General features: G+C 37.4%; 1 protein-coding gene across 1 annotated transcript in view; it reads left to right on the top strand.

Annotated features, from left to right (window-relative positions):
* The window catches only part of TSHZ3 (teashirt zinc finger homeobox 3), a 64,220-nt gene that overhangs the window by 17,124 nt on the left and 30,691 nt on the right, over positions 1-16,405 (top strand). The gene's annotated exons all lie outside the window — the stretch shown is intronic.

The raw sequence follows: 16,405 nt of genomic DNA on the forward strand, positions 1-16,405 counted from the left end.
CTTATAATTGGGATCTTGGATATATTCAATGTGGGACGCACCTGCACTGAGAAAGGAGGCGTTAGATTCTTCCTTGAGTCTACAACAGTTGCTTATCTGGGTATTAGCGGTACCAGTTTTTAGTGTGATTAAGGAGCTGAGGACCAGACAGAAAGTCAGTCTCTTCAGGGATGTATTTATCAGAGTGCGAAAGGAGCTTTCAGCTCCCCCTTCCCTCCCCTGCCCATGCCCTCAGCTCCCTGGGCTGGTGTGGAGCCTGGTGGGTGGCACTGCTCCGTTACTGCACAAACCTCTTGTCCCCATCACGGCTGCATCCAGCCTGTGTGGGGAAGAACTTTCTGCTGGATCTCACAGACCTATATGCAATGGACCATATGTGAGAACTGTTTTGCTGAAGCAAATGCCTGTCACTTTACATACAGTAACAGCTTTACATCGGCTGTTAAGGTAGGTCAAGCAGTCTAGGGCTATAGGTAGTAAAAATGAACTTAAATGGTACGGGCTGGAGAGCTTCAGTTCCTCTCCTGGGTCTGCTTCCATGTCGCAGAACGGTAGGACATAAATGCGGAGGGAACTTGAAAGAGGCTGTCCAGTCCTTCGCCAGTTCTGCTGACTGCAGCCGTGCCCTTGGCAGACGTTCATGGACAACCCAGAACTTGCCAGGCAGTATCTTCAAGTGCCCTTCCTGCAGCTGCATATTAGCCTGACTTGTGGAGTTTCCTATGGGTTATTTCACTTTCAGGTATCCTACAGACTGACTTTGTTGATAGCTTGAAGCAAAGGTTTGGAGCAGTCTGCACTGCTATGGATTGTCCTTCGGAGTAAGCCATGGGGAGTGATGCTTCCAATGTTCGCTCTTGTTAAGTCCAAAGCCCATTGAACTCAAATATGATTCTTTTACTGACTCTGTTGACTTTCTTGGGCTTTCACCGAGACCTGTAGTGTCAGCTTAAGGAACAGAATTTCACCTGTGTTACCTGATAACTTTATGCTGTGCCTCTTCTCATTGTTGATGTAATGTAGATACAGATTCTGGTAGACACTTCTTTGTTGGGTTCTCACGTTGTCAGGTAATACACTTTAGTGCATGTTTAAGTGCTTAAGAACCTTTAAGGACTTGGGAGTAGATGCTAAGCAGTTGTTTTTCTTAAGAGGGATGTAATGTAATACTAATGACCCAACCAGGAACGGACATTTTGTTTGATGGCATTCAATCAGGTGGAATATTTTAATTTGTTTTGGAATAATTAGAGAATTATTAATGTGATGCCAAGAAACTTTTGTTAATATTCAGAATAGTATTAAGTTATAAATAGACGATATTATCGCAGTCAAGTGTCTGTATTGATAGGTAACAGCATTGTGTAAATTTGGCCGTTGATTCTATTCTAAAAACACACTCTTTATCCTTACTCTTTTAGTACAAAATTACATCTCGTTATGGATAATATGTCATGTCTCCCTAAAAATGTGATCTTGATTTTCATCCCATGATGATACTTTATTCAATAAATCAAAATCTTCCTCAACAGTTAGCAACCAACTTATTTAATGGTTATTTCTGAAATGTTGATACAGGGAATTTAGCAGTTAACAGTGTTTATACATTCCAGAAGCATTAACAGGTTAGGTTAGTCTGGAATTCAGTAAATATCCATGAAACGTGTGGGAGAACTATACGCTATGCAGTGTCTCAGCAATCGGCTGCCAGACATCTTGTGAAATACCAAGTGTAGTAATAAAGTTTATAATGATGATATTGTCAGGAGGCACACATTGTCCACTATCACTGAAAACAGAGGGAGCAAGGCCTATCGCCCAGTGTTTAGACTGCAGCATTAGAACACTACAGATGTCCTTATCTTCTGTAGATAGTTTTGTACTGAATCAGTGGGTTTTACACATTCTTGTGTATGAAAAAATGCTCTTCACCTTCTGAGTACTTCTGAAGAAAATAAAAGTAGGATAGTTTTTATGTATGTCAAGGTTGTTTCCCATTTCTGCAAGTTCAGTTCAGCAAAAGATCCCTAGTAAATCTGTAATTTTCCCAGTAGCTTTTTCCCTTTGGTTGCTGGTTTTCCTCTATTGCTATCTAAAATGGACATTCTGCTAAAATCAGTAAAAATTGCCGTTTACTAGCTACAGTCTGCATGCTTATAGGCAGTTGTGTGCTGGCTGCGTTGTACCTGATCTATTTAGCAGCTGCGGGGTGGGTAACACCAAAGCAAGCCAGGACTTCTAAAACTACTAGTATTTTTTTCGTCTCTGTGCAAATAGATGACATTTTCTCAAAATGCGTCTTCATCAGAGTTTTTTACTTTTGTTCATTATGACAAAACATGGCAAACAAAGAACATAAATTACAGCTGCAGTCTTGAAGTTTGAAGTTGCATTTTAGCCATACTACACTGCATATTATTATTATTATCATTATTATCTTTTGGTGCTTGTATGTATGTAAATTACATTAAAAATAAGATCAAAGCAGGCATGAAATGTCAGTGACATAAGCAGAAAAAAGATCAACAAGCTATTATGAGATATGAAAAATAAAAAAGGTGCCGTCTTTAATTTGACGGTGAACCAAAACCCACCAACTGCATAACATGAGAATATTTTTAACAAGTACTCCCTTAAAGCTTTGTTGTGGCCATGTCCTCGATGGCATCTCAAGTCTGCCAGCAGCTCCATTATAAAATCCTCTTATGAGGATGCAGTTTTAGATTGTTACCTAAACCTCTGCTATTTGGTATGTTGTATTATCTTGCTTTGCCTGAAAGCAGGCATGCTTTTTAAAAGATATATATGTTCAAACTATTTACGTTAACAAATTGTCATAAATACAGTCTTTGATATTCAGGTTCTCCTATTTTCTGGGGCCTGCTTATTAAAAATGATTTCACAAAACCTGCCTGCAGTCAAAAGTGTCTGGTAAATGCTGGTATTTTGAAGTTTAAATAGAACTTTGTACCCTACATAGTAATATATTTATTTATTATATGTGTCTTTAATGGATCCAAAACTTGAAAACACAGAGCTGAATTCAGGCATCAGAACTAGGAGTACACGGTTCAAGAAGGCCTAACTTTTATATACATACACATGTATTTTTTTCTTGGAAAAAAAAATTGCAGTGAGAGATTAGGTTCCTGAAATTAGATATATTCATAATCTGGCATAAGTCTATGTGCTGAACTAATGATTTTCCAACATATATTTGATGAAGTGTAAGAGAGTATTGGTACTCAATGAAATACATAGTTCCCTCACAGTAGTCTTTTAAATTTTTTGCTCTCATTCATATTCATTCCTAAAAAAATGTACTTCAGGGCTTTCTTACACACACTACGTATCCAGAACATACAGTTTTTAGCACAGTGTAGCTAGATGTTAGTGGGTCTGTAAATTGCCAGCCAAAGGAGACTGGGATCATAGGAAACATCAGTATAATTTTTTGCTTTCTCTCTTTTTTCCTGAGGTAGAATAAAACTACTTAGAGAAGTAAAATTTTAGTACTGAACAGTTTTTTATTTATCCCACAGTATTGAAGGAATCAGGAAGAGGGAATCCCCGTCTGTATCCATGTGGTTGTACCAGGACATTGCTGCCATTTGATCATTATATTGCCAAAGGTAGCTTGAATCACAGTCAGGCTAATGTGCATGTGAAACTCGCAACTACAGAGCTTGCCCGTAGAAGCAAGAATTAGAATATCTGTGCTTTCGAGTTTTCGTATTAAGTGTTATGATTTTGAACTTTCCTATTTTGACATCCTTTTGGTACTGTGTGGAATTCTGGGTTTAAGAAAAAGAGGTGTAGAAACATAATGCTGTGAATTAGGAATTCCTGATTTTTCTTGGAAGGGAAGTCACTGAGTTTTGTATACATTGGTTTTCAACCCATAAAATGAAGGGGGCAGAATATACCTTGCTTCACAAGAGAATTCTGAGAATTAATGCTTACATGTACAGCTTTGTAATTAAACAGTGATATATAGGTGATACTTTTGAGGTGGAGTTTATAATTCAATTTTTTGTTTTGCTAGATGTGCTTAGTCTTTGCTATGGTTTGTCAGTATGTTCTTTATCATGAGTCATTCAATGTAAGATAAAGGCAGTTTAAGAAAAAGGAACTTGTATTTTAAGTTGTTGAAGGAAGGGGTCTCTTTTTTTTTTTTTAAGTTTTACAATTCAAAAACTGAAGTGGAGGTTAAACAGCTGCAAAGAAAAAAGAATCCTCTTAATAGTCAAATGATTGTAAATTAAAAAGGAAAGAAAACAAACAATCAAAAATCCTCATCAAGTTCTTTGGGAAACAGGAAAGGAAGAAAAAGTCTAAGGAAAGCCGAAACAGCTCATGTTACAGTTGTCACAATTACTCATATCCTACGCTAGAGATAGAGGAAGCTAGGTAAAAATGAGCCAAAACTGGTCTTGGATCTCGTGGATATGGCTTCTGCTCGTGTCAGTGTTTGCATCTGAGTCTCAGTTTAAAATCTGGCCTTACTCTTTACAAGAAGCTATGTTTAATCACGTAGTTCTAAAATAAAAGAGGAAGAGATTCTGCATACCATATCAATACATAAATGGGATTATTTTTTCAGATATATGCAGAAAATCACAAGTCATATTTTTATTAATTATAAATATTCTTCAATTATTTATGTGATATTGTTATGCTTAGTTTTAGACAATTTCAGGAAAATACTTTTCCTGAAATTCTTTCAAATTATACTTCTTAGTATATTCAATTAAATGTATATTTTGCAGACGAACAGTACGACCCTTATTTATTAGTTAGCTCACTGATTGCATTGAGACTACTTACATGATTGCTGAACAGGGTTTGCTCCTCTGAAAATTACACTTCATGGACAACATACACAAATATTCTTGTAGACTTTATGTACACATATAACAAGAAGCATAATTTATATGTCGTGATAGAACGATCTGCCTGTTTGTACAGAGAGAGAGACAGCTTGTATATACATGCATGCAATGTTTTGTAACAATCTTTATTAGGTACCTGTGTAATGTACTAAAAAGTGAACCCCCTAATTCGCCATTGTCCTGGGAGTAATCTTAATATTCCAGTTTGTAAAGAGCTTTGGATACTTGGCATTTCAGTAACTGCTGCATCATGGACAAGTTTTTTACTTCTTCCCATAAATACCCCACAATTATGCCACTTGAAGCCCAAGTCAGTCGAGAAACAGTCAAAAAGTAGCTCATAAGTAGCTCTGATACTAATTAGCCTTAGCATTTGTGTGTAAAGAGATATGTTAAGTAATTTTGTAGCATGTATTATTTATAGCATTTTTTTTCCTTTTAAGTCTTAACACAGTTCTGTGCATAGGCATTTGACAATAGTCCCATTAAAATGGTTAAAAACATTCCTAAAATGAGTTGTAGAAAACTGTGTGGTATCTGTAAAATCTATGATAATGTGGCTTAGAACAGAAGTTTTGTCATATTTGGTTCAGATGATCCTAACACCCATGTGTGGTTTTGAATATACACACAAGTACCTACTCTGTGTGTACTCAGTTTCTGTTTTTAACATTTGTTTCCCTTCCACCCTCTATTCTGATTATTTACTGTAAAGCAGTCTTTGTTTCATTGATTTGTCTGTCTACCAAAGAATAAAGTTTGCTCTTCTCACACACACATCTGTCAGTGCTGTACCAAGAGTCAATCCCACTAGAGAAAAATTGAAGAAATGAAAACAAATAAGTTATAAAATAAAGTGACGATAATGTGCAGTAGCATAAAGATTGCTTTGGGCTGCTTTTGAAAAAGACAGCTAATGACTTGCCCTGTTGGATGGTATGGGAAGGGTGCGGGTCACGTCTCCACGCTTCATGCAGGAGGGGAAGAAAGGCAGTGCAAGCTGGAGGTCAGCAATGGAGGGAGCACAGAGCTGCCTTTTAATTGCACCTTTTTCCCTCCACTCTGACTCGGGACGAGTCGCAGTACAGGCAAAATTCTGCATGTTTACAGTGTGTAGCTCCTTGTAAATAAGGTTATCGCGGGGATTAGAGTACTGTGAGTCAGGCTGCTAGAATCAGGCCCAGAAGTATTAGCGTGTTTTACTGTATTTCATGTTGCTGCAGACTGATGTTTGTGAATCTTCTAAACTCCTCAGGAAAAAAAAATACAACTGCAGAATATTTCAAAGTGTACATTTTTCTTTAAAAAAAAGTTTTCTTTTTCAAACAAATTATCTATGCAGTAGAATTTCAATAACAAGCACATATGTGAAAATGTATTTACACAGACAACTGGTAGCGTGTGTGTTTAACATTTATGAATACTGGCCTAATGCGGCTGAAGTATTCAAGTCTCTTTTTAAGATTGTAATTGAAGTAACATGATATAAATGTAAACTTTAGCTTAGAGCACACAGAGCATACAAGACAGTTTGACACCTTCATTTCAGCAGTAAGAAATTACCATTGTCTCTTGTTTCTTGCTTCTAGCTTATATGACCAAGCCAAAAAAGTAATTACACAATTAGGGTTGACATACTGGTTCCTGTAATATTTTTTCCCGTAGTTTTTTGGTGGCTTATTTCTACTTCAGATTTTCCAGTCCTTTGTAATTCATACCAAGATGTCCATTTTCATCGCAACAAATTTACTCATGAAGATTGCAAGTCTTGCATAATTTAATGATGAAAAGGCAGCATTTCATTTTCTCCAAATGTAGTTATTTGTAGATTAAAGATAAACATTTGTGGAGCTAATATGGTTTTTGTAGGAACTTTGTCACCAGCTTGAACAATGAATTGTTACGTACAGGAATGGAAAAATATTTCTGTGTAAATAATTACAGGATTATGCATTTTAAAAAGAAGGATATGCAGCAACGTGCAAGGGCTGATCTGCAAGGGAACCACTCTCCATAGGTCAGGTAACATTTAGTTTCCTGTATTCTGCATGTATAGAATTGGAGTTATTGACGTTTTTCCAGTTCTTGGTGACACTTGGTAGTGAGCACAGTTCAGTGTCTCTTGGGGCCGGGGGGCCCTCGGACTAGCTCCAGGTATTCAACAAGAGCAGGTCAGATGAAAAGCAGCCCTACTACTCATCTTGTACTCGGCTCAGCTTGTTTTCCTGTGTCTGTTCCTCATTTCTGGGGTGTGTAATGCAGTTCCAGAGTCCTGTAATTCTGTACCTTAAGACTTGCCCTCTCCAGGAATATTCTGGGACAGTTGTGCTTTATCACTTGCTTAATTATGTAGTTACGCTTGGGACTTTTCTGGGATGATGTAAAAGCAGTGCTATATGCTGTTGTTAATCTGTTCTCTGAGGCTTTTTGATTAAAAAAAAAAAATTAAAAATCTGTGCTTTTTGACCATTCCTACACCGTATCTTAATCCTCAGAACAGAATGATAATGGGCCAGAGATGCTTGTCGAGTTTAGGTGCAGGGTTAGACAACTGCTGCAGATTCAAGTTGTCTTTTGCTACTGCAGCTAAACTGGCTGTTCAGATTTCTTGTTGTGAGGTTTCCTTGCATTTGATCTGGACACAGGAGCTTCATCTCATCTTGGAGCCTAGTCTGTCATTATATAAAATACAATGGAGGGCTGGGAAGGAAGTGTAGTGAGTTTGCTGGTGACAAGCCAAGTGGAGGGGGTTTGCCAAGTATTAATCATTTGTATAAAGCTGCATCCACTGTTCAGCCAAATGAATCTGTTCTGCCTTGGTTTCTCACAGTGACAGCATCAAGATATTAGTAGTTTTGTAATAAAGTTGTCTTTTTACATGCTCTTTAAATTCTTGCTGCCTCCTTGTGTGTCCAGTACCCCTAGGAAGGGACTTTTCATCTCCTCGAATTTCCCTGTATGAGTTTCCCGGTTAGGGAAGATTACTATTTTATACTTACAAGTATAAAATAGACTTTGTGCTTTTTAAAATTAATTCTTCCTCTCCCACTCCTCCTCTCTGAGATGTCACTGGGTTGCAGTATCTTTTCTGCAAATCAAGGCTTCTGACTTCCAGCAGTACTGTGTTACAGGGAGCATTTCTACACGAAAAGACAAAAGGAGAAGGATGCTTCTGGTAATGGGCTACTGCTGTTTCAGCCAGTTATTCTTTTAACTAGAAAATGAGAGTACACATAGAGGCTATTAAATCATTAATTACAGCATGTACTTCTTTCTCTAAACACAGGCAAAACACAGTTAAGAAGAAATAACTTTCCCTAATTTTGAAACTAAGTGCAGGATGTGAGATATCAAGCAGGAGCTGTGCACGAAGTTGTATTTTTTTCTGATGGAGTTTATACCAGCATTTTCCTTAATTATTCTTGATGTTTTGCCCATTATACCATTAGCTTCTTCAGAGGACAAAGATAAGTTGCCAGTATCCACAAGAGCAAAGTGTGAAAGCATTTAATTATTGATATCTTAGTAACCAAGCTTCCAAAGTGACATTGTCAAAATCCATAATGATCAGGCAGAAAATGTATCAGCTTGTTGTTGAAAAATATGGCTCAGACTGTGTGGGATCTGAACATGCACAATCCCAAGAAATTAAACCACCAGTTCCCTGCATTTCCAGTATGTAACTGCTTTACCAGCACTTTCCGCTCCTGAAAATTCTTATTGTTAATGTTCTCCTCATTCTTCATTTTAATTTTAGCCTTTTCTTGATTGTTAATCTAATACATACGTTTCACTAAATGAACTCATGCTTTTTCACTAGGTGGATCTGTAAATCAGTTAAACGGTCAAGCAGAGTCTAACATAATACTAGCTAGCTCGATATTCTCCATCTCTTTAAAACACAGGTTTCATTAACAGAATATACTTGGTAGTGGTTTTGTATTTTCTTTGTATTGTATTATATTTTCTTTGTATCTTGAATTAAGGTTTTCTTTTCTCCCTCCTGCTGAAAGCTGTGGGAAGAGTGCACAACTCTGGGAAAAATCATTCCTGTGCACTGAATTTCTGGTTGCAGCCTCCTGGAGCAGGAGCCGGGGGCTGTTGTCCAGATCCTAAGAGGTGGAGGGTCCACGGGGAGGTAAAGCAGCACCCAAGAGAAGCTGCAAGTGCCAGCTCTCAGAGCGTTGTCACTGTCTGTCCCTGCTGCTGCTGTGTTCCCGGTCCTCTGCCCTCCTGCCTGGGCAAGAGCGAAGGATGGCAAGCATGCAGGGAGAAGAGGACGTGTAACGTTGGCTTTGCCAGCATCGTGTCCTGTGGATTCACACCTGGCAGCCTGCCACGTGTCATGTAAGGTCACTCCCGGGAAAAGGGCTGCGTGGCGACTGACACCTTTCTCAAGCCGATGTAGTTTCGCAAACCCAGTGATCTTCGGCTATGCCCTGTGTTTCCAGAATGGGTTTCACACAGGTTTCTTTGGGTCATGCCATTGTGGTGTTGCCGTATTGCTCCTCTTTCCTCACCTCTTCTGTAGCATAGCTGTCTACCTGCCGCTTGAGCACATGATAGCTGAGACCTCAGGGAGCAAGTAAGTTTGTAAACAAATAAACCAGAAAAGTTATCTGAATATATATTGAAATAATTGAAAGTTACTTGAGTATATATTTAGTATACAGCCAAATTAAAAAAATAAAATAAAATTCCCTTGCTGAAGTGCTATTTACCATTAATATATTTAATTAAAAGATACTTCTGTGTTCCATTTTTCACTCTCTCACAGGTGCCAGAGCTTTCATGTTTATTAATAGCATTAGATCAAATAATGCAGATGTTTGATTTCAGACACTGGGATATGTTGCAGGTTAATCTTTCTAGAAGGATATACTAACACCATTTTGGCTTCCTTTGTGCCATGAAGTGTTTTATGAACTACTTTCAAAATAGGGATACTAGTGTAAGAAAAAATTACATTTCAAATTTGCTTCTGCTTTGAAGGTTTTTTCTAATTCTGTTTCCAACAATGGATCTGAATGTGTGAGATATCCCTATAAAATTGTTACATTATAGGATATGTATTTCATAGAGACAAAGCTGTTTAGGATTCTTTTCTTCCATATACTAGAGGTTTTAATTTCTTTATTGAGTGATTATGTCTCACAGCTTAAATAGCTTAAATGTGGGTATTTAATTTGTGCCGCAGTGCTCTTTCTGAACTTGCTGTTGTTACAGGTATAGAGGGGTACTTATAAAATGAGAGGTCACTACTGCAATACTCACGTACAGCTACTGCAAGGCAAACAGTGTAAAAGGTGTTTCTATACAGCATGTAGCACAGCAGGTAACTGGAAATAATATTTTTTGGCTTTTGGCAAATAATGTTCAAGAATTGTGATTTATTTAATTATTCTTTTTTTTTTAAACAGGTAATTGATGATGCCTGTGTAATGTTTAGGGACATCTCATCAGCATTTGTTTTAACTATCCCTGTGAGAAAAATACTCTCATAAAATTATTTCTTTGCTTTCTCTCACACTGAAATGTCAGAATCAGCTCATTATCCAGGATCATTCTTTGCATACCCCCAGAGGTTTACTTTCTTCATGATCTCCTAAATGAATAGTACGATGTACTTTTCACCAAAAGCAAATATGGCCCTTGTTTGTTAAACTTCATCCCTTTTCCCTACCTCTCCAGTTTTCTTTGAACCTGTAGCGTCTAAAAGATTTGTAATTGATGCCATATGGGTAATGCTATGTGGTAAAGGAATGGACTATACATAGAATCTAACAGCAGTTATCATTTCTGCATTATTTCTCATGTTTCCTTTGATGTCCTGTATCTTGATAGAGTGTGGGGGTATTATGACAACTCTTTATGTTTGAACTTACTGTTATTCTTTATGTTTATTGCAGTGGTAACCAGAGGCCTTGCTCAGAACCAGGGTCCTCTTGTACTAAATACAGTTGAAAAGCATATAAGGATGTGGGCCTTGCCTTGAAGAGCTCACAGGATAATTTAGTCAACGTTATTTAATTTTCTCAAAATATTGCCTTTTTTTCTTACTTATCAAAAATAAAACCAGTTTATATAACATCACGTAAGGTGAGGTAGGCTGTTTTGACAGTGCCCGTTGCCTCAGCAAAACTTCCTGCAGGGTTTTTGTGCCACATTCAGGAGTTCATTACCTGGCCGTAAAACTGTTGGCTGAACACCGGTAGAAGACAATTGGAAAATCCTGTGTTAACTGCTATAATTTTTTAGCCAATTCTAAAGGATTTTGGTACTCAAATCTCATTTTAATTTCACTAGGAATTGGGCACTTAACTTCCAGGTACCTTTGAAAATATCAACTTCAAAGCAAAAAGGCAGTCTTTAAAATTATATAAATAAAGGTGAGGTTTACTAGTTTTAGATGAATGGTTATGTTCATGCAGTTTATAAAAAAGGATCTTGATTTTTATAAACTGTCATGTTTCAGTTCTTGCTGTGCACGTTGTTTGAGTAAAGTGTGGAAGGTAATTTTATTTTAAACAAAAAAGCTTGGCTTGTGTAAGTATGGCGGTACAAATTCACTAATCATTGCTGTCGAGGCCCTACTTGGAGTAACACTGGGTGGCTGAAGGATGTAGCTCCGGTGCTTGCTCAGGAAATGAGCATACTGCAGGCAGGCGGAGATGGGAACCGTGCAGATGCGCTCGCTCTCTCCGCACCTTTTAGTTCCTGGTGGACAAAGCTGAACCTGACCCACAGCGCAGGATGCTGTTTCTCCTGCGTTCCTTAGAAGGCAGATGGAATGAAATAGGCTGAAATCAGTGTGTTTCTGTTGAGAACTGAAATCCATCTGATGATGGATTTATCAGTGGTGTTAGCGTCACAGAAAACCTGAAAAAGTTGAAGTGTTGAGTTAGTAAGGACCAGCATTTCCAACAATGAGCACAGGAGAATATGCAGACTTTTTGTCACCTTTGTCACATGCTCTTTTTGGCATGAGGAGGCCACCTGCAGCAGTTGCAGATTATGCATGCTGTATATTGATTTTTTTTCCCTACGTACTTTCAATATGTCAACAATAACTGCACTTGTGTAGCTTATTACTACAGATGATTGCAAAGAATTTCTTAAGCATTAATTAATTATAACATCCCAATATGAAAGCCAAATTCTGCATTAGTATGCAATTACATTAAAATCGGTGGAGCTGCTTTTAAACCTACAAGGAACTTGACCCAAAGGTGTATAATGGGGCTTATTGGTTATTGCAGTAATTATAGGGAAAGAGAAGGTGAAAGGGATGCAATGGGTTGGCTGAAGTCATACAGCAAATCAGAGCTTGGGATAAACTTGAGAATCCTGGCTCTCATTACAAATTTTTTACTGCTGTATCACAAGCTCAGATCTATGGTAGGGTTTCCTTAGATTTCTGACTATAGTAATGTAATGTAAAAACTATTAATTTTTTATTCAAGTTTTGCACAATTCATGGAGTAAACTCTTCAAGCTTTCTGTGGAGGACGCATACCAAGTGTCACAGCTAAACTCACATCTCTGTTCTGCATTTAAAGCTTCTTTCAGTTATTTTCATAGTTTTAAAAGCTCCTTTTCTTAATTGTAATGCGCTTGGAAAAACACTCTTCACTTTTTCCTCTCCGAGTAGCTAATTTTTTTTTAAACTTTAAAAAAAGACAAAAAGGCTCAACAAGTTTTCAACCTCTCTTGATAATAAAATGGAACTATGTATTTTTATGTTTATGCTTTTTAAAAATTGACCTATATATTGAAAAAGATTTTGCCTTCCTTCATTGTAAGAATTACCACATAATTACTTCGGTATCTCAAGGAACCTTTGGGATAAAGTTTACCAAATTGGTAAAGTACAGTGGTGGCTTTAGTTGAGAAACTTTTATGAAGTACATCTGTATATATGTTAACTTTCAATGAACCTAAGAGTAACTTGAGTATTTGGCAGCAGGGAAAAGCAATTGCCTGTTATTTTGCAACATGCCTATTGTCCGAGTGATGGTCGGGACTCTTAGAAAGAATGCTGAAAACTGAGGCTAGAAGATAAAGGCAGACTTTTTCAGCATCAATAAGGAAAAACTGCTTCTCCAGGGATGAACCTTAAGGTGAATTATAGCCAGGTATCGCATGGAAAATTGTGCATTCCCCTAGTGTCCTTACAATTTTATTGCAGAATCCAGAGTGATGTCTAATTTAAAATAAGTTGTCCATTTTTTTCCATGACTTCTCAGAAACATTTTTTTCCTTTGACTTCAGCCTAGTATTTTCAAGCAGACCAATTTTGCTATTCATACAATTTGAGGAGAGGGAGCAAAGGAGGGGCTAAAAATAGAGCTTATAATGGAACCTGGGTATGTTCTTAACCATGGTGAGACACTTATCTGTCCATTATGTTGTTGACTAATGTTAACTTCTGTGCTGCCTTTGTAATGTATTACATTAAGCTAAATGAAACTATTGTGTGATGTATCAAGATATAGTCACGTAGGTTGCCTGGCTATTTGCTCTCGTTAGTATTGTATGTGATGGACTTTAATAGCTGTGAAGGGCTCCTGGAGTTACTCAGATCAACGGTATATGGTTTTGTGCCTCATCCTGGAGTCCTTCCGTGCTCCAAACTTGCACCAGCTTCATGGGAAGTTGCACGAGTGTAACAGCTACCTGGCCAGGACCATAAATACTACCTGAATAGGTGTTCTTGTAATAGGTCCCCAAGTCGTAAATTCACCTTTTTGATCATTAGGGTGGAATTGGGGGTCAATGTCTGTACGGACATGGTGCATGGGAGAGAAGACTTCTGTATGTTCTACACCTGCAAGCCGCTCTGCGGTCACTAGGGCCGTCGGAGGGACCTGTTGGAGGTGTGCACGCTGGCCGGAGGGTCACTCCCCCGGGCTGGGGTCCAGGCTGTCCTCCCCCAGCTGCAGCCCTAACCCCTAGCCCTGGGGAGCTGTGCTGCCACCTCCCCTCCACGGGCTTGCGGCTCTCCCCTTGGCTCTGTGAGCAGGGAGATGAAAGGCATGGCTTGCCTGAAGAACTTTTGTTACGTGTGTGTATATGTGTTAAAAATCTGTGAACAAGTATTTACATGAATGCTCTGCTGGCTCCAGGCAGGGTTTGCAGGGAGAGGTGATATCAATACTCTGCTGTCTCAAAACTCCTTCCACTTGTATTCAAATCAAAGTAACACCGAATGGCTCTTACTGTTTTAACGTAAAGTAGCAATAATATCCCGGACCATGCTTTTAAAAAGTCCTTAAATCCAGTTTTAGGAAATGCAGGCTGTAGGAAGACACAGACATGTGCCTAGACTGCAACAGATTTCTAATTTTTGTGTAAAAGCTGGATTCTTCTTTCTAATATTTCATGATGTTTTCCAAACAAGGCTGTTCTGTATGTTATGTTAAGGTATGTATTTTAGACATATAGCTGCAGTTCATATGTGTAGTTTTCTGTTCTGCAACATGCACATAAAATCTCTGCCTCTTCCTCTCCTCTCGTTTATCAAGGTACATTGTGAAAGGCTGATACCAGTTCTCTATCAGGGTAGATTGTGATTCATACCAAGATAAGCAAGGAAATTTGAAATTCAGAGATTAGACTGCCTTTATTTCTAGTGGCACTGTGTGTGTGCTAAGTTAGTGACCCACTGCCCCTGCAGATGAATTCATACATTGTGCAGTTTAATATGTGCTGTGATGCTGGTAATCCAAAATTGTTGAATTTTCCAGTTTGCATTTTTTGTTTGGTTTTAAGTTTGCTCTAGTGCTGCAATGGTATATATATACTTGGGATCCCTTTTCAGTTGTTTTGGTTTTTTTTTTTTTGTCTTTTCCCTGAAAACAGTTATTTCTTTAGAAGATTATTTAGAAGATTGAAAAATAAATTTCTTTAATATTTGTGGGCACATTTCTGTTGCTTTCTCAGTGGTGTTTCTTTAATGACAGCATAACTGGTTACTTTTAGAAATCGTATGAAAACCAAGTACTCCTCAGCCTGTTGCCAAGCATTGTTCTTGTATGTTTTACAAGAGGTACTTTTCTTGTTGTTTTTCATGTTAATAACATATTATTTCTGCAGACATGTTACTACTTATTTTCTGCCTTAAGGAAAGTGTTAGTTCATGAACAAAATACATCTATTTTTAGATCAAATGATCAATGCAAACAAAACACAAATTGTAAAAAGTGTGTATGGACACATTCATACGTATTCAACCACATGGTCGGCAACGTGGAGGTGTAGCTTTGCCAGGGAAGGCTACAAGTACTCTGTAAGTAAGGTCTAAGGGATTTGAGTTGTGCTTACAGGATTATGTACTTATCAGCCTAGCACTCGTTAGGTTATATGCTTTCTTTCACAATGGGCTCTTGTTAATAGAGTTTTTATTTTCTTGATTTGGCAGGCTTGCATACTTGATTGAATGAACTTTCAGCTAAGTTTCTGAGCAGAAGGTGGTTTATGACATAATTGCTCTATATGTTGATACATCTTTTATCATAATTGTTTTACATTGTTTTAAATAAAAGAACAAGAATAATAGAAGACATTGCAGAAAGTGGATTTTTTGTTCTGTTATTCATGATACTAAAAATTACCCAAAATAAGTATCTTCTGCAAAAAAATAGAGAGATTTAGTTCCAAAAGTGGCTGATTTATATTGGTCTATACAATGAACCAGCTAATGATCCTTAGTCTAGAGAGGTGCAATGCTTTTATACTATTTTCCCCTCTTTTTTATGAATAGAATTGTACAAAAAAAGTTCCCATTGTGTAGTACTGTGAGTTTTGTACAACCGTCTTTTATCAACAGATGGCAACCAGAACATGAAAAATAATTAAAAAATAAAATGAAAAGAAACCCAGAATGAATTAAAGTGCTTCTTTGCGTTCTGATCTGCATTTTTGGTTTAGAATTTTTATGGTGAATTGCCATATTATCTGTTATATCAGTTTACAATGAGGCTCCTATCAGACATAAAACAGATTTATAATACCATTAAAACACAATATCAAAGAATGAATAAGCAATTCAATAAAATTACAATAACACAAAGATAAAATGAAAGCCTTTTCAATAACAGTTTTATGCAAGAACATTTTGCAGATAAATATGTGTTTATAGATCTTTTAAATGCACATTTATTATACTGCTCCTAATAGAGCCACAGGGGTTAATTTTTTCTGTGTGTTGTCTTTTATAAGTGGTTCAAAAGCCAGCTGCAAAACTCTTCAATAGATTGTTTTGTATCTTTGAATTGATTTTGGTAAAGGGAGCATTTACAGTACTACAGTATAGTTTGTACGAACACGAGTCAATACGAGTGTGCCGTGTATTGCTGTGTGCACTAGACAACCTTATTAGAATCAAGGCAATTCCAAGCAAAAATAGAAAGAAAAAAAAAAAAGATATTTTTTTTTTCCAAGGGAATATGTACGTAGATGCATTTTCATTATTGTATCTTTACTTTAGCATTACATTTTTAATGGGTTTCTTT

Source organism: Gymnogyps californianus, chromosome 12, assembly GCF_018139145.2.
Source record: "Gymnogyps californianus isolate 813 chromosome 12, ASM1813914v2, whole genome shotgun sequence".
NCBI lineage: Eukaryota > Metazoa > Chordata > Aves > Accipitriformes > Cathartidae > Gymnogyps > Gymnogyps californianus.